General features: G+C 43.5%; 1 protein-coding gene across 9 annotated transcripts in view; it reads left to right on the forward strand.

Annotated features, from left to right (window-relative positions):
- ATXN1 (ataxin 1) overlaps window positions 1-24,195 on the forward strand; it is a 419,041-nt gene that overhangs the window by 232,369 nt on the left and 162,477 nt on the right. The window lies entirely within an intron of this gene.

Consider the following 24,195-nt stretch of genomic DNA (forward strand, 5'->3'; position numbering starts at 1 on the left):
GCAGTACGGTACTCCCAGTGTAAAATTAGCCATCTTACATCATTCCTGGATGTAAGTTCAGTAGCGCTGAGTACATTGATCTTGTGCATTCCGTCTCCAGAACTCTGTTCATCTTCCAAAACTTAACGCCCATATTCATCAAACAATAACTGCCCTTCCTCCCTCCCCCAGCCCCTGGTCAGCCACTACTCTACTTTCTGTCTCTATCAGTTTGACTGCTCTTAATCCCTCACGTAAGTGGAATCATGCATTATTTGTGCTTTTGGGTCTGGCTTATTTCAGTTAGCGAGGCAGCCTCAAGGTTCATCCCTATTGTAGCATATGTCAGAGTTTCCTTTTATTTGTCCATTGATGGACACCTGGGTTGCTTCCCCTGTTTGGCTATTGTGAATAATGCTGTGAACGTGGGCGGTCAAATACCTCCTTGAGATCCTGCTTTCAATTCTTTGGGGCATATACCCGGAAGTAGAATTGCTGGGTCATATGGTAACTCTATTTTTAATTCTTTGAGGAACCTCCATACTGTTTCCCAAAGTGGCTGCACCATTTTATATTCTCACCAGCAGGTGCACTGGGTTCCAGTCGCTCCACATGCTCACAAACAGTTATTTTCTGTTTTTTATTTATTTATTTTTAACGTTTATTTATTTTTGAGACAGAGAGAGACAGAGCATGAACAGGGGAGGGGCAGAGAGAGAGGGAGACACAGAATCCGAAACAGACTCCAGGCTCTGAGCTGTCAGCACAGAGCCTGACTCGGGGCTCGAACTCACGGACTGTGAGATCATGACCTGAGCCGAAGTCGGACGCTTAACCGACCAAGCCACCCAGGCGCCCCATTTTCTCTTTTTGATGGTGGCCATTCCAGTGGACGTGAGGTGGCGAGAATTATTTTGAGTGGGTATTTCAGGTAGGCGGCTGAGTCTTCGGGTCTCCACATCAAGAAGAGATCTGGCCTGAGATACACCATAAAGTTCAAATTTAAGCCATCTTCCATTTTTTTCAATGGGTTTTTATGTCAACCTGACTGGAAACATTTAAGAACTTAGAGATCTTGATGAAACAATCAGATTTGTACTTAAACTATTCAGTCTCACAAACATGTTTGAGGTCATATGTAGATGAATGTAGAAATAGTCCTTTTTTCTACTTTTCTGTTGTGTGAAGTAATTCATTTAGAACCTTCATCTACAATGCTGTATCTTCATCATCTTACGAACCACTTTGCGAGTCATCTCATATAGTTAGCTTTCTAAATCACATCGTCTTGACTTCTATCTCTGCCATTTAAGATGTGCTGTGTTTTGAATCTGTGTGTGATGCTATCACCAGAAATTTTATTCCCAGCCTCAAGTACCTCTTTCTATATGTATGGATTATATTTTTATAGTTTCCTGGCCAAAACCAAATCGCATAGCCAAGCTCACACAATTAATGTGACCACGGACATAGGGGAGGTATGGTGTTCTGGGGATTATTACTGTAACATGGGTCCCAACTGATATTATTGAGAGACTTTTTTCTCCATTCTTCCAATGAGTATGTATTCACGAATTATACAACTACCACTTACCATGTTACTTTTGAAAGCAATCTTTAAAATGCTTTTTAAATTCATAATGGCATCCAGTATTTGTGACTGTAAAGCCATACTCCCAAGAATAGTTCCTAGTTAAATGTATTTTCTCTTCTTAAAAAAAAAAAAATTCTGTTAGGTGACTTTTATAGGTGTGCGAAACCAGCAGTCGGTCCCACAGGTTTCAAGGGAGTGTGTTTTACATAAAGAGAACTTTGTGGTTTCAAATAAAATATTTATGGAGCAGCAAATAATATGATAAGCTTTAGAAAGACTCAAAAATTAAGGGAAGTCATTCTTTTCTGAGCGGTGCTTTTGGGAAAAACCTTACCGTATATCAGGCATACATGATAAAAGATAAACTTGGGGAGCCTGGGTGGCTCAGTCGGTTGAGCGTCCGACTTTGGCTCAGGTCATGATCTCGCACTCTGAGTTCGAGCCCCGCATAGGGTCTGTGCTGACCGCTCGGAGCCTGGAGCCTGCTTCAGATTCTGTGTCTCCCTCTCTCTCTGCCCCTCCCCCGCTCATGCTCTGTCTCTCTCTCTGTCAAAAATAAACATTAAAAAAAAAATACTCATCTGGTATGTTTGAAGTTTAGTCTTTCCTAGAGGTATGAGAAATCTTTCAAGGTTCTTTCTGATCTTTAAAACTGTGACTGAGGGATGCCTCATACCTATCTGTTCATCCATTTATTTATTCATTAATTTCAAGCATCTCCTAGAGATCAGAATTTCTAAGTATAATATAATAGAAAATCTTTGTTTTATCAGTTTGGCAACAAAGGGAAGAAAAGCAACAGATAGTAAACCAAAAGGGTTTGTGCTATTTCAGAAACCGGACAAATCTGTATGGTCAGTTTCCAACACCAAACTCATCGATTTGATTCCATGATTGAAATCCATCATATTCTAAGACTTAAAGCACGACGATCTTCGACAGTGATAATTTGGATTGGGAAGGCAGCGTTCTAAAGAGGTAGCCATAATAACATGGAGGAGTATATGTGTTCAGTTGCCAGCTGGCCATTTGTCTCGCCATCCGTCTACCCATCTAGCCATCCATTCATCCATCCATACATCCTTTGGTTAACTTTTACCTGTATCAACTTATTACATGGTATAGGATGATATTTTTAATAATCATGAACATGAGCTTTCCTCACTTAGGTGAAAATGAGTACTGCAAACAAAGTTCTCCCTCTTATCTCAAAGTTATGGGCTTTTTTTTTACCCTCATGAGCCCCACTAGACCATAGTTCGTCATTGAAATTCCACTGAAACAACTAATGATAATGTTCATTTCACATCTTTGACCTGGGAATTGCAAAGTGATTTACTAACAGTAACTCATCAATCCTCTTAACACCTCTGAATAAGACATTAATATTTTTTAACTCAGCATAGAAATGGCTTCTGCTTTCCAGAGAATTTGGATGCCTTAGCTCCCATTCAGTGAGTGAGGGGAAGAATTAACACTAAAGTCATCCTTTTCTGAACGACTGCTGGTGGTCTGACCTACACAAGAATGGCATATTTTCTGGAAATTAAAAAAAAAAAAGAAAACACGGGGAAGGGGCAAGGGCGCCTGGCTGGCTTAGTTGGAAGAACGTGCCACTGTTGATCTCGGGGTCATGAGTCGAGCCCCATGTTGGGTGTAGAGATTATTTAAATAAGTAAAACTTAAAAAAATACTAATATGCTCAGGAGTTGGGGTGCCTGGTGTGTCAGTCGGTTAAGCTTCTGACTCTTGATCTCAACTCAGGTTTAGATCTTAGGGTCGTGAGTTCAAGCCCTGTGTTGGGCTCTGCTCTGGTCATGGAGCCTACTTAAAAGTAAATAAATAAAAAATGGGGAACGGATATGGGGAGAGCATCAACTTTGCTTATATAAGAATATTGAATAAAACCGTACTAGAGAAGGACATTTTAGAACCCCCCCCCCCCCACAGGACAGTGTTCCTTAAAACTCTGCCTTCATCCGATTCTGTGCTCAATGAAAGGGTGGACCTGAAAGGATACTGCCCGCTCTGTGGTACTCCAATGATGAGTCACAGCATGTGAACAAATGAAAACAAATCCCCAGCTAAAAGGACAACTTCTGTGTTACCCTGGAAATATTTCTCATTTTTCCAGGGCTTCCAATGTTCTTCCATTCCCGTGTAAACTCAGCTTATAGTAAACCCCGATGCCAAGATTTTCAGTCAGTTCCCTGCCAAAACCATGATGCTCTCTCTCAGCCTGGGACGAGGCACTGTCCCGCAGAGGAAGTGAAAAGGAGAGTCATAAACCGAGGAGCATTTCTCAGGGGAGTCAGAGGGACGGTGTGCTTTTCATGGTAACATCATCCACTGTCTCTGGGCATGTGGAGGCTTTTAAGAGAAAGAGAATTTTTTTTGAAGTTTTTAAAAATTTTAATTCCAGTACAGTTAACCATACAGTGTTATATTAGTTCCGGGTGAACAGTATAGTGATTCAACACTTCCATACATGACCCTGTGCTCATCTTGAGAAGTATACTCTTAATCGCCTCCCCCTACTTCACCCATCCCCCCGCCCACAGAAAGCAGAGGTTTTTGGGAACTCATTTGTGTGAAGCAAGACTGAAATAACTTAAATGTTTAGGGGCGCCTGGGTTGCTCAGTCGGTTAAGCATCTGACTTCGTCTCAGGTCGTGATCTTGTGGTTCGTGGGTTCGAGCCCCGCGTCGGGCTCTGTGCTGACAGCTCGGAGCCTGGAGCCTGCTTCGGATTCTGTGTCTCCCTCTCTCTCTGGCCCTCCCCTGCTCACACTCTGTTTCTGTCTCTCAAAAATAAATAAATGTGAAAAAAAATTTTTTTTAATGTTTAAAAGATAAAAGTGTCGTAGTTTATGTCTCAACCTTCTTAAATCATCCCTGAGACCCTAATTTGCTTTCTTTATATTGTTGGTTCTCACTGAGCAAACCAGCGAGAATAGGGGCCTTGTAGCAATGCATAGGGGTCAGTTATAGGACGGTGTTTCAGGAAATTCAAGTGCTCTGTAAAGAGCTTCCGTTTGTTGAGAAACAGGGACTGCTTTTTCAGCAAATCTGGCTTGTGTTCATGTTAAATCCCCCCCCCCTTTTTTTTTGTAAGGGGGAAATTTCCAGATCTCCTCGCTGTATTTAATTTTCTATTTTACATGCTGCCAGTGCACTTTTCTTCTCAGGTGAAGCCTACATGTGTTCTCTCTCTTACTAACTTTTTAAGTTTTAGGATGTCCAGCCTGACCTAATGATAGAATACTCAACACTGGTGCTGATACCAGGACCCCTGGGCACAACCGATGGGGACCTTTTTCACACCATTTGCTTGCTTCTTGGTGAAGGAGAGCCCGGCTGGTACAGTGCTGGTGGGTTAAGCTTGGCACAGGATAGGCATACTCGACCGTTAAGAAGGTTGACTTCCGGGCCACCGATATGATGCCTTTTTTCGGGCAAGGACTCAGGGGCTTCCTCAGGTGTATCTAGGTATCCAGGCTGACCACAGCTGGCAGGGAGCACTTTAGATTGTGTCTGGTGGGGTTTTGGCCCCTCACACAGTGACCTCGGTTCCCTGGAGGGAGTACGTAATTGGCTGCCATGAAGTAGAGAGCAGTAATAATGATCCAAGTTGGGAAGCAGGACAAGAATCACAGTGCTTCAAAAGTGGGAGTAGGAGAGCTGAACGCAGGAGGAGGTGGGCTCTCCCCATTATCTAGAGCCAGAACCAACCGTGCAAAGGAGACCAGTTGGCCCCTTAGCTCTTTTCCCGGTGGGGATTCTCGCACAGGGTCAGAGCGCTGTTAAACATTGGCGTGGGAAGGAGGTCAGGAAGAGCTTCACCCTGTTTTAATTTTAATTTGCCCCATGTAATTTATACATGGGGGACCTGGAGCCAAAGCCGTGGAGAGATTTTCACGGGCTGGGAGTTGGCACTGGATCCCAGCCCGGTGTCCCGGTCACCTGCTGCCCATTGCCGGCCTTCCTCCATTCACCAGAGTGACTTTTCACCCTTTCCAGCCCTTTTCTGTCTTTATATTCCTCTAAGTGTAGGATTGAAAGTGCAATCACGGTATGTCAGCATTCTAAACCAGAAGACTTTCTGTGCAAATACGAAGTGCTTCCCAGCTTGCCCTAATTTCCCTGATGCCCTGATTATATAAGATGCACCACGGATGTAATGATTCGTTTCCGGGGGGCGGGGAGCAGGAGAAATAGGAAACTGTTACCACTTTTTTATGTACTCTTCTTATGCGAAACAATTTCTAAGTTCAGAAATGTCAAAATATGAAAAGTAAAATCACGTGGATATCACATTTAAGCTATTTGTGTTATATATAGGCTCTTTTACACACGTGATCCTTAAAGGCATGCTTTCTGTGAAGCCCAGGACAGTCCCAGGGGTGAAAGCTGACTCTTAACAATTCATGTTAATAAGAATCAGGGAGGGCCTAGGAAAGCAATTTAGAAAATTCACTTTGAACAACCTAAACTCCTAGCCAGTAGCTGAACTACTGGCTAGGAGTTTCATTGACCACATGCCTCAACCACATTGACCACATTTCTCACTTAGGAACATCCTAAGTGTGGATGAAAAGGCCTGAGATATATAGCAGGTGGGGGCAAAAGGGAAGTGAAGAAGCTGGGTGTTCCACACTCTAGATCATTAAACTACATTACTGAGAATTTCTTAAATGTATGTACGTATAAGAATTTCAGTTTTGCAAAATGAAGAATCTTGGAGACGGATGGTGGTGATGGTTGTATACAGCATGAATGTACTTAATGCCACTGAACTACACACCTACATCTACAAGTTTAAACATCTACAAGTTTAAGATGGTAAATTTTATGTGTATTTGATAATTTTTTTAAAAACATGTTTTTACATATATATGGGTATGTGTATTTCTATAAATGTTTTCCACCAGTTTGATTAAAATGCAGCAAGCCATGTCATCTATCCATCCATCTATTCATCTATCCATCCATCTGTCCATCCATCCATCCATCCATCCATCCCTCCATCTATCCATCCATCCATCCATCTATCCATCCATCTATCCATCTATTCATCCATCCATCCATCCATCCATCCATCCATCCATCCATCTATCCATCCATCTATCCATCTATCCATCCATCCATCCATCCATCCATCCATCCATCCATTCATCCACCCATCTATCCATCTTTATTCATTCACTCAACATTTATTATGCCCCTATTATACACCAAGACCTGAGCTAAAAGCTGGAGTACAACTATAAATACAATATACTCTTTATATTTATATTTACATATATCTTCATGGGCAAAACTGAATGCATATCTGGAGTTAAGATGGTGTCTAACTGTGCGGAGCAGTGGGGTGTCTTGGTACTTCCCACGTAGATGAGAGACCTAACAGGATCACTTGCTGAGGAATAACATGGACAAAACATGGGAAACAAACAACACGGGACACAGTGTGTGCAGTGAACAGTTGGTACTCCATCACTCATGATGCATCATGTGACTGGTGGGGTGATGAGCTCGTAAGGCTGCGAAATAAAGGAGCAAAGCATAGAAGGTTCCGTACACCATGTTTAAGGAGTATGGACTCCTCAGACCGTTGGAGGTCAGATCGCATTCTGGAGTGGTCTAAGGATTCCTCAAAGCCCCCAAACCCCCAGGGGTCTGCCTTCCGAAGTCCTTGGTTGTGACGGGTGGAGAGGTGGAGGAACCAGTAGGTCAACGTGAATAGCTTCAATTTTATTTGTTTTATGTACAGTTGATCTTTGAAAAACACAGGTTGAAACTGTGGGTCCACTTACTCATGGATTTTTTTTACAACACATCACTGTAAATGTATTTTCTTTTCTTTGTGATTTTCTTAGTAACATTTTCTTTCCTCTATCTTATTTTATTGTAAGAATACAGTATATAGGGGCACCTGGGTGGTTCAGTCGTTTAAGTGTCCGACTCCGGCTCAGGTTATGATCTCACTGTTTGTGGGTTCAAGCCCCGCATTGGGCTCTGTGCTGACAGCTCTGAGACTGGAGCCTGCTTTGGATTCTGTGTCTCCCTCTCTTTGCCCGTCTCCTGTTTACGCTCTGTCTCTCAAAAATAAATAAACATTAAAACAAATAAGAGAATACAGTATATAGTAAATACAGCACACAAAACATGTGTCAATTGACTCTTTTGGTAAGGTTTCCAGTCAGCACTAGGCTGTTAGTACTTAAGTTTGCAGGGAATTAAAATTATATGTGGATTTTCAACTGCATGGTGGATTTCTATGCAGGATTTCGTTTGAAGACAGGATTCTGGCTAAAAACACAAAGCAAATCATACATTTGGAAAAAATTGCCATTGGTGATGAAAATTTACCAGAACTTCTTAGAATTGGTTGCAAGTAGTTTTCTTGTTTTAAAAGTCAATATCCTGTATTCAAAGCGATGGGTATGTTTTATCCATTTCTGAACCACGCACCTCACCTAGCGGCCCTTTGCACATGATGCACGTGCAGTGAAATGTTCAGGGCGAATTATTTTAGGGATATGATTTAGGTACTGTTGCCATGGGGTCAATTTCAATAGTATGTTGCCCACTAACTCAAAAGGAATTTGTAGAAATATAAACGAACATTCCTCTTATTCTCTTTTTCCTTATGTAAAAATTGGACTGCCCTGGTTACTTTTTTCTCAATTTCCAGTGTGTTGTTGAGATAATAACTTTTATCACTTGCTGCCTCAGACCTGGTTGACAACTCTGATTCTGTATGTAGGATTGAACTTTGTAGAAAATAACACTTAATTGTATTTTTTTTTAATGCTTGAAATGATATTCTGGGCAAGTTTTGTTTCTTTATGGACTATAGCCAGAATCCTACTGTTTTCAATTTGTTTAAATGCAACAGCTTATACAACATATGTACATGTTCAGTTGGAGATAAAGGATATCATTATTTTTAGCCTATTACAAAGAAAACCACATTCTCTCTTAAATGTCTTGGCATAAAGTAATTTGAACACGATTTCTGCACAAATCATTTTTAAGAGATTGGCTGTCAAGTATATTTTTTAAAGTAGCTCTCTCAGAAGAACCAATGAGACTTGGCAAATTTAGATACATTCTTAGCCTGAAATGTGGTGGAAGATGTCAGTTTTTAAACAGCACTTTGAGAAGTAGTTAGCTTATAAGTACAGCAATTCAGAGCACACAGAGAATGATTTTGAAGAGTCAAGTCTTGATATACTGGAAAGAACGTTGACAGATTCACCACAATTAGGAGATGAGCAGGTACAGCTCCCACTTGTGAAAACTTTTCTCATCTAAGGAACTTCTGAGACTGGTCTAAGGAAACCTTCAGCAGGGGCGCCCGGGTGGCTCAGGCGGTTAGGCGTCCGACTTCGGCTCAGGTCATGATCTCGCGGCTCATGGGTTCGAGCCCCATGTTGGGCTCCGTGCTGACAGCTCGGAGCCTGGAGCCCGCTTGGGAGTCCGTGTCTCCCTCTCTCTCTGCCCCTCCCCTGCTCACATTCTGTCTCTCACTCTCAAAAATAAATCAACATTAAAAAAATAATAATAAAAATCAGAAAACCAGAAAACCTCCAGCAAATCCTTATTGCCTTCTAGCATCTGCATCTATCGTGCGGAAATTCTCCCAGCTTCCTCTGTCGTGCGCAGGCAGAGAATAATAGCCTTGTCATCCACCACCTCTTTTCTTCAGGATAAGTACATTAGGCCTATGAAAAATGACAGGACTGAAATGTGTTTTTCCTTCATGCCTGTTGTGTGTGTGTGTGCGTGTGTGTGTGCCTGTGTGCACACACGTGCCCTCTTACGTATGTGCACACAAGCATTCATCTCCAGATCCACACGTTTGAGTGGGCATGGTAGAGAAAGGAAAAGTGACTTGAAACTCTGCTTCAAGCCTTTACCACCATCCCCGATGTATTTTGACAATTCTAACTTGGTTCTGCTATCGTGCAGAGGTTCGTTATTGTGTCCCGGACTTCAGCATCCGGGTATCAGGTATCAGCTTGAAGTTGTACCCTCGCCACTTCAAGAACCTGAATATTTGAGGATTGAAGCTTTGTGCCTCATGTCCTTCGGCCTTGCTGTTTTCAGCCGATGGGAGTTTTGTAATCATATGTAGGCACCAGATTAAACGCGCAAATGAATGACATGTTAGTCCCCTCGGTGTTTGTTATTTTGGTGCCATAATAAAGGCATTTCATTGCCCGTTGCCAATCTTACCAGATACTGGAAAGAATTATTGCTTCCCGACTGTCTCTGAAAACCCGCCCCAGGTGCATTTTTGGAATCACGTTGTAGCTTCCTGAATTCAGATATACCCCTGAGGCCTACTTCCCTTGTATGGACACACACACACACACACACACACACACACACATACACACACACCCGTGGCACATAGAAAGCAGTAAATATCAGGGGCAGTGCCCACCATACTCTTGAGTGAGGATACAGCCCCCAGCCCCATCCCGGAAGATGAGTGCTGGATGGAAGATACGAAATTGCCGCTCCCTTTGTGGATCTTGGTACCAATTTATACGACCATACCCATAACACTTGGCCCTTTTCAAATTACTGGGAGGGCTCAAATGACACAGACTTTGGGGTTGACAAGATTGCATTGAAATCCATCTGTCACTTGCAAGTTTCATGGCCGGGCTGTTGCTTAATCTCTCAGAGTTTGCTTTGTCTTTGGTCATGGGGAATCGTAACAAACAGGGTTTGGGGGAAGATTAAATGAGAACTAATGGAGGAAATTCAGTTTTGTTATTTCTGATCTGAGATTATAAAACTTAAAAGAAAGAAAAAAGGAAGAATGTACGTCCCTAACGCATTGTAGGTGGTGCAAGGTGGCACGAGGGGCTGGCTTCGAAGTCGGCGGTGGGGGGGAGGGGGGGGAGGAGGGAGTAAGTAGCCATTTTTGGTGACTGACTTTAGGGCACTGGCTCTCTGCTTTGGCTGCACATTAGAATCCCATTGCCTGGCTGTTCAGCGTCTTTTGTGCTTTCCTACAAATTTTAGGATTGTTTGTTCTAGTTTCGAGAAGAATGCCGGTGCAATTTTGATTGGGATTGCATTGAATGTGTAGATTGCTTTGGGTCGTGTTGACATTTTAACAATATTCTTCCAGTCCATGAGCATGGAATGTTTTTCCGTTTCTTTGTATCTTCTTCAATTTCCTTCATAAGCTTTCTATAGTGTTCAGCATACAGATCTTTTACATCTTTGGTTAAATTTATTCCTAGGTATTTTATGGTTCTGGGTGTAGTCGTGAATGGGATCAGTTTTTTTCAACAATAGCCAAATTATGAAAAGAGCCTAAATGTCCATCAACTGATGAACGGATAAAGAAGATGTGGTTTATATATACAATGGAATACTACTTGTAAATGAGAAAGAATGAAATCTGGCCATTTGCAGCAACGTGGATGGAACTGGAGGGTATTATGCTAAGTGAAATAAGCCAGGCAGAGAAAGACAGATACCATATGTTTTCACTCATATGTGGATCTTGAGAAACTTAACAGAAGACCATGGGGGAGGGGAAGGGGGGAAAAAGTTACAGAGAGGGACGGAGGCAAACCATAAGAGACTCTTAAGGACTAAGAACAAACTAAGGGTAGATGGGGGGTGGGGAAGAGGGGAAAGTGGGTGATGGGCAGGAAGGAGGGCACTTGTTGGGATGAGCACTGGGTGTTGTATGGAAACAAATTTCACAATAAATTATATTAAAAAAAAAAAAAGAATCCCATTGCCTGGGCTGCACCCCAGACCAATTAAGTGAGAGTGTCTGCAGGTGGATCCCAGGCATCAGGATTTATAAAGCTCCCCAGGCGATCACACGGTGCAGCCAAGTTTGAGAAACGATGCTTTAAGGGGATTTGAGTCTCTCGTTCTTCCAGTGGTTGAATGGATGATACCTGGAATCCTAAACTTTAGCTCTTTTTGCTTAAAACAGGGACTTGTACATCATACTAGAAGTGACTTACTATAAATTAGAGTTATTACATTCTCTCCAAAGAACCAATTTAATTGGTATTGGGGTGGGAAAGAGAACAGAGGTGTCTAGATAATCTAAGGACAGAAGCAGCTCACTAGAGGGGAATAGACACAGAGACAAATGAACCAAAATAATAGAAAACCAAGTGATTTCAAACTACTTGCTGCTTTTGGAAATTAGTCCCTGCAAAAGTACCACCCAAGAGCCGGTTGACTTCCCTGAAAGTTCAGGATTGTGGTCCTGGTGGGTCAGGACTCTTGAAAATTTGTTACATCTTCAAAATGTATTGGGATGTATTCACTGTCACCAAAAAGTCAGTTAAGTTAATTTGCAGAATTGTTTTTCAACAACAAACAAGCCTTTTTTAAAGAGAACAGACTAAAATAATTCCATACTCAATACCTCTTTGACCTCTTTTCAACAAATGGTGCTGGGACAACGGGAAGGGACATATGAGACACATATAAAAAAATGAAGTTGGGGCACTGGGTGGTTCAGTCAGTTAAGCGTCCGACTTGGGCTCAAGTCATGAACTCATGGTTCGTGAGTTCAAGCCCCACATTGTGCTCTGTGCTGACAGCTCAGAGCCTGGAGCCTGCTTCGGATTCTGAGTCTCCCTCTTTCTCTGCCCTTCCCCTGCTCACACTCTGTCTCTCTCTCGCTCTCTCAAAAATAAACATTAAAAAAAATTTTTTTTTAAGTGAAGTTGGCACCTTCATACCATAAACAAAAGATTAATTACGATGGACCAACAGCCTAAGTGTAAGAACTAAGCTATAAAACTCTTAGAAGAAAACAAAGGAGTGGATCTTCATGACCGTGGGTTTGGCAATGGATTCTTAGATATTCCACTGAAGTCTAAAGCAACAACAACAACAAAACAGATAAATGGGACTCCATCAAAATCAAAAGCTTTTGTGACTCAAAAGACATTATCAAGAAAGTCAAAAGACAGCCCACAGAATGGGAGAAAAGTATTTGCAAATCATGTATCTGATAAGAGTCTGGTGTCCAGAATATATAAAGAACTCTTAGAACTGAACAACAAAAAGACAAACAACCCAATTTTTAAATGGACAAAGGCCACGGAAAGACCCTTCTCCAAAGAAGATCTGCAAATGGCCAACAAACACATTGGTAAGACGTTCCACGTCATTAGTGGTTATGAAAGTGCAGTCCAAACCACAGTGAGATCCCACTCCATACCCATTAGGTTAGCCATAATGAAAAATATCAGGAGAATAACAAGTGTTGGCAAAGAGAAGAGATTGGAAACTTCATACATTTCTGTAAAATGGGGCAGCCACCGTGGAAAAAAAGTATGGCAGCCCCTCAAAATGTTAAACATAGAATACCATACGACCTGCGAGGTGGACACCCAAGAGAATTGAAAACAAGAATTCAAACAAAAATAGGTATACGATTGTTCATCGTAGCATTCTTTATAATAGCCCCAGTGTAGAAATAACCCGGATTTCCATTAGCTGATTAATGGATACACAAGATATGGTCTGTATATACACTGGAGTGTAGCCAGTCTGTAGTCAGGAAGGGACTGCAGTACTGATAGGTGCTTCAACACGATGGATCCTGAAAACATTATGCTAAGTGAAAGAAGCCAGTCAACAAGAAGTCGTATATTTTATGATACCATTTATATGCAACATCCAGGGTAGGCAGATCCAGAGAACAGAAAGTAGATTAGCGGTTGTCATGAGCGGAGAGGAGGTGGCAATGAAGTTTCTTTTTGAGATGATGAAAATCTTCTGGAATGAGATAACGGCAAAAACCACTTTCTTGTACACTTTAAAAATGAATCATGGTATGTGAATTTCACTTCAATTGCAAAATATCTCTCTAACCGCCTCTGTTCAGTAATCTCTAATCCTGCTGGTGTGGGTCTTAAGCCAGTCACTTAGCCATTACCGGAGGCCTTGTTCCATGCATCATCCTTGTGATTCCACTCTGATCCTATACGTTTTTCCCTCCAATGGACCTTCCAGTGTTTGGAATTAGAAGTCAGGTTTCCACTGTGGCCCTGCCACGTAGCTGGACTCATCCGTCACCGCCTCACCAAGGACTGTTCACTCTTGAGAACAGATGGAAGAAGTCACGTGGCATTTCCCGGCAGGCACAGGTGATTCCTGTAAACTCACAGTGAAAGTCACACGTACAAAAATGTAAATTTGTGTGAGATGTAATGCTGTTACTCACAGAGCTTAAGTGCTTTTAATTCTGGATAATAGATAGTCAGGTCTGATAGCTTTAGAGATTGATCTCTGAGCCTACTGAGGGGTCCACGGTGGAAGGAAGCTATATTCATCATTCTCCTAATTTGTTTCTTTTTCTTTCTCTTTTCTTTTTTCTTTCCTCTCTTTTTCTGCCGGGGTCAGCAGAAATGGGAATCTTTTTTTTTTTTTTCTTCGTAGATCAGTATTATTATGATTATGATTATTTGAAAGACCTGTATAGGAGGGATGCTGCCATCTGAATTAAAAATAGCATGTTATGCCCGCCCACACACAGCACTTGAGAGCTCTGAATGCCTTTTATAAATGCAGACTTTCTGCCTGGCTAGATAAAAGAAGCTGTCACTTCATTTCCATAACGAAGTCATTCCCAGGAGAATTCCATTGTTTTAGCAATAGAATTTTGGTAAAAGACCTCTTATTTTGCCTGAAAAAAGGTAACAAAAATGAACTTTTGAGAGCTTATTCGACAAAACAATTAAGGAGCGAGAGATTTTTCTTGTCTTTTGATATATTGGGAGTTGTTAAGTATGAGAATCCCCTGAGCCATGATCTGAGGATAAACCCCTAAACCCGGAGAATGAAGGAGGAGGGGAGAAAACCTCTTGTTCTTTTTTCTGATAGAAATGAGTGTGGGGGGGGGGGGGGCGGGGTGCTGTTCCCTGAGAATGTGTGTTCTCCGGCCGTGTGACAAACATGTTGGTATAAGTCTCTGGAGTTTTTAATATTTATTTTTAAAGAGATGCAGAAAACTTTTAGGGTGTTCAGTATGTCAAGAAACTCCTTGGGATTTCTGATGAAACCTGATCATCAGGTGTTTTGACTGACTTTCAGGACCCTGCAGGCAAACCCTGCAGGCAATTCGTGGCCCTGTCTTGCTGGGGTCCTTTGCTCAGAAAATAGTAGCTGGTATTTCCCTTTCTTTGGGCTTAACACAATGTAGCAAGTGGACTAGGAGGGATTTCTTTATACAGCATTACTTGCGATCGGGCTCTGGCAGGCATGTGTCCTTGAACTTGCGCTTAAGCCACCCCTGCCCCCCACTCCGTGTTCCCCACCACCAACACACAATGGATCTGTGCCTCAAATACGGCATCGAGCCTTCACTTCCAGATTCACAGCAAAAGAATAATTGTATTTCTTGGTACTTCCCCGGCACCAAATAACCCACATCAAAGTATACCTGCCTTTGGTGTTTCAACAGGTAATCCCTAGATTTAATGCCAAGTGGCATTTCTGTTCCTTGCTGTTTACAGCTGAGACCGTTGAAATCTCAGTTTTAAGCTAGAGTAGTTTTAGTAAGCCTCCTCCAGAAGGAGAGAAGTTCTCAACACTTTTGTCTTGCAGTACTTTTGTTCTGATCGCATCAGAAGGTTGTAATACTTAAACAAGGAGAGAGCTACCTGGAATAGTAGGAGAAAAGAGACTAAAATATAGGGTCATTATATTTGTTGGCTTTATTAATTCAGTGAGACAGACCAAAAAGGAGACAAATGAGGTTCACTTAATATAATTACAGAAAGTTCTCTCGTCCAAACACGATGCAAAAGTTGCAAAGTTCTCTCATCCAAACACGATGCAAAAGTTGGGTAGTTAAAACTGTGGCTGATGTGGAGTTTGGGAAAAATAATTCTGTTTTTAAAAAGTCTTTGAATAGCTTTTAATCATGTAACCATACTAGAACTTCTCTTTTTTAATGTTTAGTTATTTATTTTAAGAGAGAGAGAGAGAGAGAGCGCGGGGAAGAGTGGCAGAGAGAGAAGGAGAGAGAATCTTAAGCAGCACAGAGCCCAATGGGGGGCTTGATCCTGTGACTGTGAGATCACGACCTGAGCTGAAATCAGGAGTCAGATGCTTAACTGACTGAGCCACCCAGGCACCCCACCATACTAGAACCTCTAAAGCGTGATTTGAAGTCCTGGTTGTTAGCCGTGCATTTACGTAGTAGTATTTCCTTAAATCAAAAGGAAGTTGTGGCTTTGATAGGATGCTTCCAGAGTTCCGGGTTTTAATACCTTTGGTGAGCTCTATTACTATGTGTGTCTGTTCAAAAGTATGGAGGTGGAGGGATATGTGGATTCTGTCTCGTCTTTTTACTTTGACCCATCATTTGGTATCTTGTGAAGTCAGACCAAATAAAATGCTTGTAGATGTTATATACCTCTTCATATTATGTCAAAAAGAGAACAAGAGGGAAATATTTAAATCTCTTTCTTAGAATTATCACTCATTTTGTTCTAAATCTTGTTCTCATTTACTAAATTTTATCCTAGAGCGAGAAGGGCAGACATTGAAAGTCAGAGCACTCCTCACAAAGGCTGCAGATGGCCCATAACTGCTCATAATCTGTAGCGGCTTTGTAAATGATCGACACATGAAGCACCGGCTTTGTCCCCACCTTCCCCATTTTTACCAAGCCCTTCTGCAACACCCAAACTAAACACTGCCCTTCTCAAGTAGGCATGAATAAAACTCCTTCAGGGAGAAGCCGTGTGATGACTCATGGTGGTGTGAAACAGACTTGTAACCCAGAGAATGTGTAGCCTCAGTGTGGTGTCCGGGCTTCTTGAGCAAGATTCCTTTGTGTCCTGGGCCAAGTGCCTTCTGCTGGGCTCCAGCCACCTCTCATGAGCAAGGTTTTAAACAAACAGGGCTGGGAAGAAATTGTCGATTAGGAGCAAGAGCCATCTTGGTCTTGAAAATTACAATTTCCTAGAGATGTCGTTTATTGACAGCTCTTCAATGCAGATTAGGTATTTCTCATATGTATTTTCATTTTATTTTTTTTTCTACGCAGACATACTTTTCTCTGGATGCATTAATTATATTTCCTAGCAAACTTTGCTCCGTACCCGTTAGGAGATGTAACCTGCATACAAATACAGACACCTGCCGAGTCTGAATGTGTGCGGGTAAAGCCTTACTTTGTGTGATAAGCTCTGCTGCAGTAGGAAACAGTGGCATGACCAACACGAATTATGATTTTTTAAGTTTGATCGTAGGATTTTTCTCAGCGTATTTATCTCTCTGATTTTGTGCTCTTTAGGCACATACTAATCTTAGTTTTTATTGCCTAAACACAAACCAGTTAATATCGGTAGAGAATGTCCCAAAGGCATGCTAGATATCCAAGGATTACCAGTATGGAAAAAGAATTTATAATGGATAACTCGTCAAATCATCAAACATTGATTGAATAGGGATCCCATGATACGAGGAATCAATCAGATTCAACAGAATACCTTTGGTTTGGGCCACATCCCACCCTACACCTCCCTGCAGCTTTTCCTGAAATCTGGCTGGGTACTTCTACTCTCTGGAAAGTTCTGCACTGACATTGCCTTTCAGGGAAAGAGAAGCTGTCAGCCCTTCATGACTGACGCTTATGCTCCTTTGAGAGTGGAGACAGAGACTCCGGACCTGCTGGGCTGTGCACGCTCATCCCAAGGAAGCGACTTCCAGCAGCCCCAGTGGCTTCTCTTTCTTCCTCAGAAAGAAAATACAAAGAGCCAGCTTTAGTCCTGAGTTGGAAAAAGAGGCTCTTACAGAACATTTCATTGATGGAGCAGTTTCCATAGAGGCTTACGTAATGATGTTTCTCCCAAGTCACCAGAAAGGGAGCTCTCCTATTTGGGAACCGCGGAGTAAAGAGACTTGAGGACATGTCAGAGGGAAAGTAAAATACCACATTCTCAGCCAGTTAGCCAACAAGCATTTATCAAGTGTTTAGCATTTGTAAGAGCACCATGAGGCTTACAGAGAGGCAGGTTATAAACCCTGCCTACGTAGAGTTTGGTGCAGTTTGCCTAAGGAAGTGGTACCTGTCTTAGCATAAGGAATAAAATTATTAGTATGCTAAAGAAAAAGGATAAAAAACTGCTGGAGTTCACATTTTCAAAAAAGCACAGTAGTGGCCTGTTACCCACAGGGTAACACCACCACTCCAACACCCCCAGTGAATGCCCAAATCCATGGATAGTACTGAACCCTGTATATACTGGTTTTTCCTATATGTACATAATTATGATAAAGTCTCATTTATAAATCAGGCACAGTAAGAAATTAATAACAGTAGCTAATAGCAAAGTAGAGTAATTCCAATATGCTGTAATAAAAGTTATGTGCATGCGGTCTCTGTCTCTCAAAATATCTCCGTGTCCTGTACTCACCCTTCCTGTGATGACATGAGATGACAAAATGTCTCTGTGATGAGATGCAGTGAGGCAAGTGACGTAGGTGCCATGACGCGGCCTTTAGGCTACTGTTGACCTTCTGACTTGACATCGGAAGAAAGATCATCTGCTCCCAGATGGACTGTGGGGAACTCGAACTGTGCAGAAAGCAAAATTGCACCTAAGGGTGGTGCTGCTGTACTTCCGATTGAGAAAGTTGCAAAATGGCAGGAGCGAGGAGGGGTAGGACTGGAGTAGGTCTGTGTAGGCGTGGCTTGAATTATGACCTGTGGAGTAGAAATGTGGGCTCTCGGAGATGAAGGAACAGCACAGTCTGGCCGGGACAGTGTGCACCAGGGGGAAGACAGGAAATGAAGCCAGAAGACGTGCTGGGACCAAACTGTGAGGGTCTTACCGCCAGATTGTGGACGATTTCAGAAGTGTGACCCAACGGCGATGACTCAGAGGGAGAAGACTGAAGGCAAAAAGAGTCGAGTCTGAGTCGGCATGGCAGTGTGGGGATGGGGTGCAGTCTTGGTAAGACGTGACAACCTATAGACAGAGGAAGGAAAGGAAGACAATGATGCCCTTTACCAAGAATCAGAAATAAAAGAGGAGGGTTGGTTTGAGGTGGGGAAATGGGAAGTTTTGAAACAGACATCATTTATTTCTACTGCGTGTATCCAGCACCTGTGGGGTGGGGGTGGGGGTGGGGGGCTGCCAGGGCCAAGGATATGGACTTAAGAACTATATGCAATAAATGGAAATTATCACAGAAAGAAAAGAGGGCTGAGCACGTAACCTCGGGAAATGCATACCTTAGGGTTAGAAGGAATAACAAGAAGGGACAAAAGCCAAGAAGGAGGAGCAGGAGAACGTGAGGAACACCAGATTAGTTCCATCTTAGAGGAATCAAGAGTCCTAGGATATTTTCGGGGCGCCTGGGTGGCTCAGCGGGTTAAGCATCCGACTTCGGCTCAGGTCATGATCTCCAGGTCTGTGAGTTCGAGCCCCGCGTCCGGCTCTGTGCTGACGGCTCAGAGCCCGGAGCCTGCTTCGGATTCTGTGTCTCCCGCTCTCTCCGCCCCTCCCCCACTTGCACTCTGTTTCTCTCTCTTTCGAAAATAATTAATAAAACATAAAAACTTAAAAAAGAGTCCTGGGATATTTTGGTGGCAAGAGACCAATAGATAAAATAAAACTCGAAGTGATTTAAGCAAAAAAAAAAAAAAAAAAAAAAAATTATTGTATCATATGTATTCATTTTCTATTGCTGCCTAAAATATTAACATAACTTAGTAGCTTAAAACCACACCCATGTTATTGTGGCTTCGGCAGATACCATCGCTTAGCTGGATGCTCCACACAGGGTTTCATAAAGCTGAATTCAAGGTGTTGGTTGGACTGCATTCTCATGTGGGGCTCACCATCCTTCTTCAAGCTCGCGTGATTATTGGCAGAGCTCATTTCCTTGTGGTCGTAGGACTGAGGCCCCCTTTCTAGTGCTGGCTCTAGGCTGGGTGCCGCTCTCAGCACCTGGTGTCCATCTCCAGAAACTTGCCATGGGGTGCTGCCCCCTCTCCCCGTATGTCCTCTCATTTCGAATCTCACTCTTGGAAGAGCCTGTCCCCTGGAAGGGCTCACCTGATTAGGTCAGGCCCACCAAGGATAGTCTTTGTCTTTCAAGGTCGACTGATCTGAGACCTTAATGTTAGCTGCAAAATGGCAGCACCTGGGTTAGTGCTTGATCGAATAACTGGGAGAAGGTGTGTGTCCACTAGGGCAGAGGGCCATCTAGGGGGCCACAACAAAACTAAAATGTCTGGGGGTAAATCGAACTTTTGGCATGGCTGTAGTGAAGGGACCTCAGTGTTGTCAGGACTCACACTTTGTGTCGTTCAGCCTTGTTCTCTATCACAGAGCCTCATTCTCAAAAGGGCTTTCCTCACAAGCTTTTGGGAGTACATACTTTCACATTCCAGCCAGTCTGAGGAGGGGCCTCTGGTTGGCTCTGATTGCCTATTCCTAAAATCAGCCATCGTGGTGAGAGGGATACGTGTTCTGATCTTCCAGAAATGGGTCACGTGCCCCTCCGGCACCCAAGGCACGAGGTCACCCCGGTTCGGATGACAAAAGAATGGGGGAATTGTTCCAGAAAGATGCTGTTCAGGCAAAACCGCCAGTCTGCTCAGTAAAAGGAAAAGAAAACTCCAAGAACTATGGATGAGCTGTACCAAATACTAGAAGAAAGTCTGTTAGGAAAAGGCCCCTGCTTTTAGGAGACAGGTTAAGCTGTACCTGGTGAAATACTGACATGAATTTATACCACACTTGAACGTGTTCATCAGTGAACAGGAGAGAGACAGCAGCTATTTGGGAACGTAGCGGAGACTGTTGGAAGGTCTCCTAGGGATAGCAGTGGCTGGGTATGTCTAGGCCAAGAAGTTTCTGGTAGAGAGGGAAGAGACCGGTGGAGACATGAGTGACAGAATTGGCCCTAACGGAACCTGAAGCCGGCGGGAAGACAGCGGGCTAACAGTCCGAGACTGAAGCAACAAAAATGTTCCCCAGATTATGAGGTACGCGAGCCTTTTTGGTTTTGGGGCCGATTGCCGCCTCTCTAGAATAAGACAGGTATGATTCTTTCCAATATGGCCATCTTACAGTGATTAAATGCACCCAAAAGGTTCTTCGCCTCTGTCTGCCCATGTCCTTGACCACAAGGCTTACCTTTAGAGCAGTGGTTCTCAAAGTGTGGTCCGTGGCCCAGCAGCACCACCACCACTTGGGAACTTGTGGGAAATGCACATTCTCTGGCCCCACTCTGGGTCTAAATGAATCAGAAATTGGGGGAGGGGGTGGGGGGCGGGCGCAGGCATCTGCGATCTCCTGGTGTTTCTGATGGTGGTTGAAGTTCGAGAGCCACTGTTTCAGACCACCCATGCCTCCACCCCCCGCCTCCATAATCTACTGGGGTTTCCTTGACGGTGGCTTTGGGAAGCTGTGAGAAGCAAGGCTATATATGGCAACTGTTCAAAAGCCACTAATGAGTCAAAATGTAATGGAGTGGAAGAACAACAGAGAGAAGGTGAAGTTCCAGCTTAATTGTTCTGTAGTTCATGGAGGGCTTTCATGTGGATGGTAGGATGATCGCGTAGGCACTTGTGGAGGACGTGGAGACCGGTGGAGGAGACTCCGTGGAGGACGGAGACCGGTGAGAAAGGCTTAAATTATAGCTATGGAGTGGTGATTCCTTTGGAGTTAGGGTTAAGTCGTAGAACAGGTTTTGGATACGGATCATTTCTTTTAAATTCAGGCTCTCCTACCAGACACTGTTAGGAGGCTGCAAAAGAAAGTCAAGGTTTCTTTCATCTAGGAGTTTATAAACTTTTTAAGCCTTCAAGACTTAAGTCAAGCCAGCGGAGTATAGAAAGACAGTCTAATGGAGTGCCGAATTGAAAAGGACCTTGAGTCAAAATAATGTGGAGGAGACTGTAAGTGGTGTGGGCAGTCAGGGGAAGGAGAAATTGGCAATGAGTCATTTTCTTCTCTGGACAGAGGATGAAACTCTCAGCCTCGCATAATTTCCCAAGTCTGATGGCGGAGTATTGGACACTCAGTTTCAGGAAGACCTCTTTCCTGCTGTCTCTCTTTTCTTTCCCAGTTTGCTAAAGTTTGTCAAAACTGCTAAGTCAAAGTGAGGATTTCTATTTCGAGACTTTGAACTTGAAGGATTATTAAAGTTGTTGGTTATATGAGAAACTTGTAGGAGGCATTGCATTTTGTCCTGGATGCCTTAAATGGGACGAGACTTGAGTAGAAGTTTGGCCTATTTGTTTCAACCACTTTCAACCTTACTTCATTCATGGGGAGAACATGAATGAACCTGTCTGAGGATACCTTAGTTTTGCAGGATGAAGAAAGCGAATTAACTGATTTTCCTTAGTGGAAGGAGTGAGTTGTACCAGACTGGAGTTGATAGGGAACAAGAAAACACTTCAGATGAACACAACATTTCCGCTGCTTTTTACTGCTTTGCATCATGGAGCTTACCTGGGTAAATAAACCGATAACTAAACCGAGAACCAAATGAAAAGCCTCACAGGACACTCTTGAAGGTGGGCATAAATGCTGTTTGAGTCCAAGAGAGAGCCAGTAGAAACCACTTGATAGGGAAGCAGAAGCCAGCAAGTTTGGAACCTCATCCAAGTCACTAGGAGAATCTTTCCAGAAGTTTGCACGGAACGTGATCCGTTTTTAGCTGTTTCGGGGGGAGGGCTTTCTTAACTCCAGCTGTGGCACGCAGGTGTTAACAGAGAGCTTCCTTTTATTTCGCCGTGATGACGGGGTGACGTGCGATGCATTAGGAAACCAGCCGTTCCTTTCCTGTCACATCAAGTATCCTACCTGCACTGAACTGTGCTCCTCCAGCAGAAATTCCTAGTGTTTGTTGTTCTGACGGCCTGGCAGTCGGAAAGAAGGCACGGCTCTTATTTCAAGGTATCGAGAGCAGTTCTCTTGCTCATTTGTTGATAAAGGAGACCCAGTTGAAATGCCAGGAAAAAACAAAAAAAGATAAAATACCAGAAATTAGTCGTGCAGCTCCAGTCGGATCACACAACCCAGAGGCTGTTTTCTATACCTGGCAAACTTCCGCTCGCCTCTGTTAGTGTTGTAAGAGAAGCCTTCCTAAGCCCCTCCTAAGTGAGGAACTCCCATTGTGATGGCAAGTCACAGTGTTTCTTTTTCCTTGATGCCTTCTTTTCCATGCCTATCCGATCCTCAGATGTGACACAGAAACTAAAAGTGGAGTGCACTCATTCTGTCACGTCTGTCCCTCTTGAGGCAGTGAGCTCCTTAAAGGCACGGTCCCGGTCTGTCTTGTTCACCATTATGAACGTAGAAGCCGGTGAGTAGAGTAAGCACCAAGTAAAAACTTGTCCGGTGAATGAATGAATAAGAAAGCACGCTGTATACCTGAAACTAATATAATATGGTGCATCACTTATAACTCAATTAAAAAGAAGAAGAAGGAGAAGGAGGAGGGGGAGGAGGGGGAGGAGGGGGAGGAGGAGGAGGAGGAGAAGGAGAAGAAGAAGAAGAAGAAGAAGAAGAAGAAGAAGAAGAAGAAGAAGAAGAAGAGGAGGAAGAAGAAGAAGAAAGAGCTTGGTAAACTGCAGTCACTATGAAAGCCCAGGTTAATTATCATAGCAGTCACCTCCTTTCTCCCTTCTGTCCTAACTTTTTGGGGGACAGTTTTTTTTTTTTTAGTTCATCTGAGGTATACTTGTCAGTGCTTTCCGGATTCTCAATCTGATTCGCTGTCATTCCTTTTGGCCTCTTTCTGAGACGAGGACCACACTTTGCCCTCAAAAATAGCGTTACCCCCACAGTGCCAGGACTGGGTCCCGCCCTCGCTCGGGGCGCCCTTCTGGCTCTAAGAGGGGAAACGTGGCAGCCGCCTGTGGATGATTGGGAAGCAGACAGGGGTCTGGCGTAGCGCTTCAGTCCAACGTGTCTCGTCGTCCCCGAGACCACTCATGTAAGTCCCTGTACCTCAAGCACGCTCCTCGAGAATACGCAAGTCAAAATAATGTGATACTATTGGCCCGGCGAAAGCTGTTCCTGGCTCTGTCCTAAAGGAGGGGAAAAAATCAAGAAGTCCAGGTGTGGAAAACATTAAGGATCAGGATATGAATAGGTCTTTTCTTTAAAAGCAACAAACAAACAAAAATTCTCCAGTCCTTCTCCGGCAGGGCCTCAGCGTGCCTCTTCTGTGTATGTGTGGAAGTGTTATCCTCGGTGGGCGGGAATGGCAGACAGCCAAGTGGAAAATTTCACAGCCCTGCAAACCTCCAGCTCACTAAACCCTGTAAACCAGCAATCGGAGGGAGCCGTGTGGCAGGGACCAAATAACGATGCGCCTGCACATGCCTCAGTCACCCACCTTCCACTCCCCCCTTCCCTTTGCTTCCGGCTCTGATCCAGCCTGCACTTTCTCTCTCTCTCTGAGCCTCCCGACAGCTCTGCTTCCGGTCCTTGGGCCTCCCTGGACCCCTCGATGGAAGGGGAGTTGTAGCACAGCGGCCCGTGCAGACTTTTGCACGTTTCGGTGCCCCAGGGATAGTTGACTGTTGGTGCCTGGCCAAAACTGGCTTTTAAATCCTGGCTCCGAGCT

The sequence above is a fragment of the Neofelis nebulosa genome, chromosome 6, assembly GCF_028018385.1.
Source record: "Neofelis nebulosa isolate mNeoNeb1 chromosome 6, mNeoNeb1.pri, whole genome shotgun sequence".
Classification (NCBI taxonomy): domain Eukaryota; kingdom Metazoa; phylum Chordata; class Mammalia; order Carnivora; family Felidae; genus Neofelis; species Neofelis nebulosa.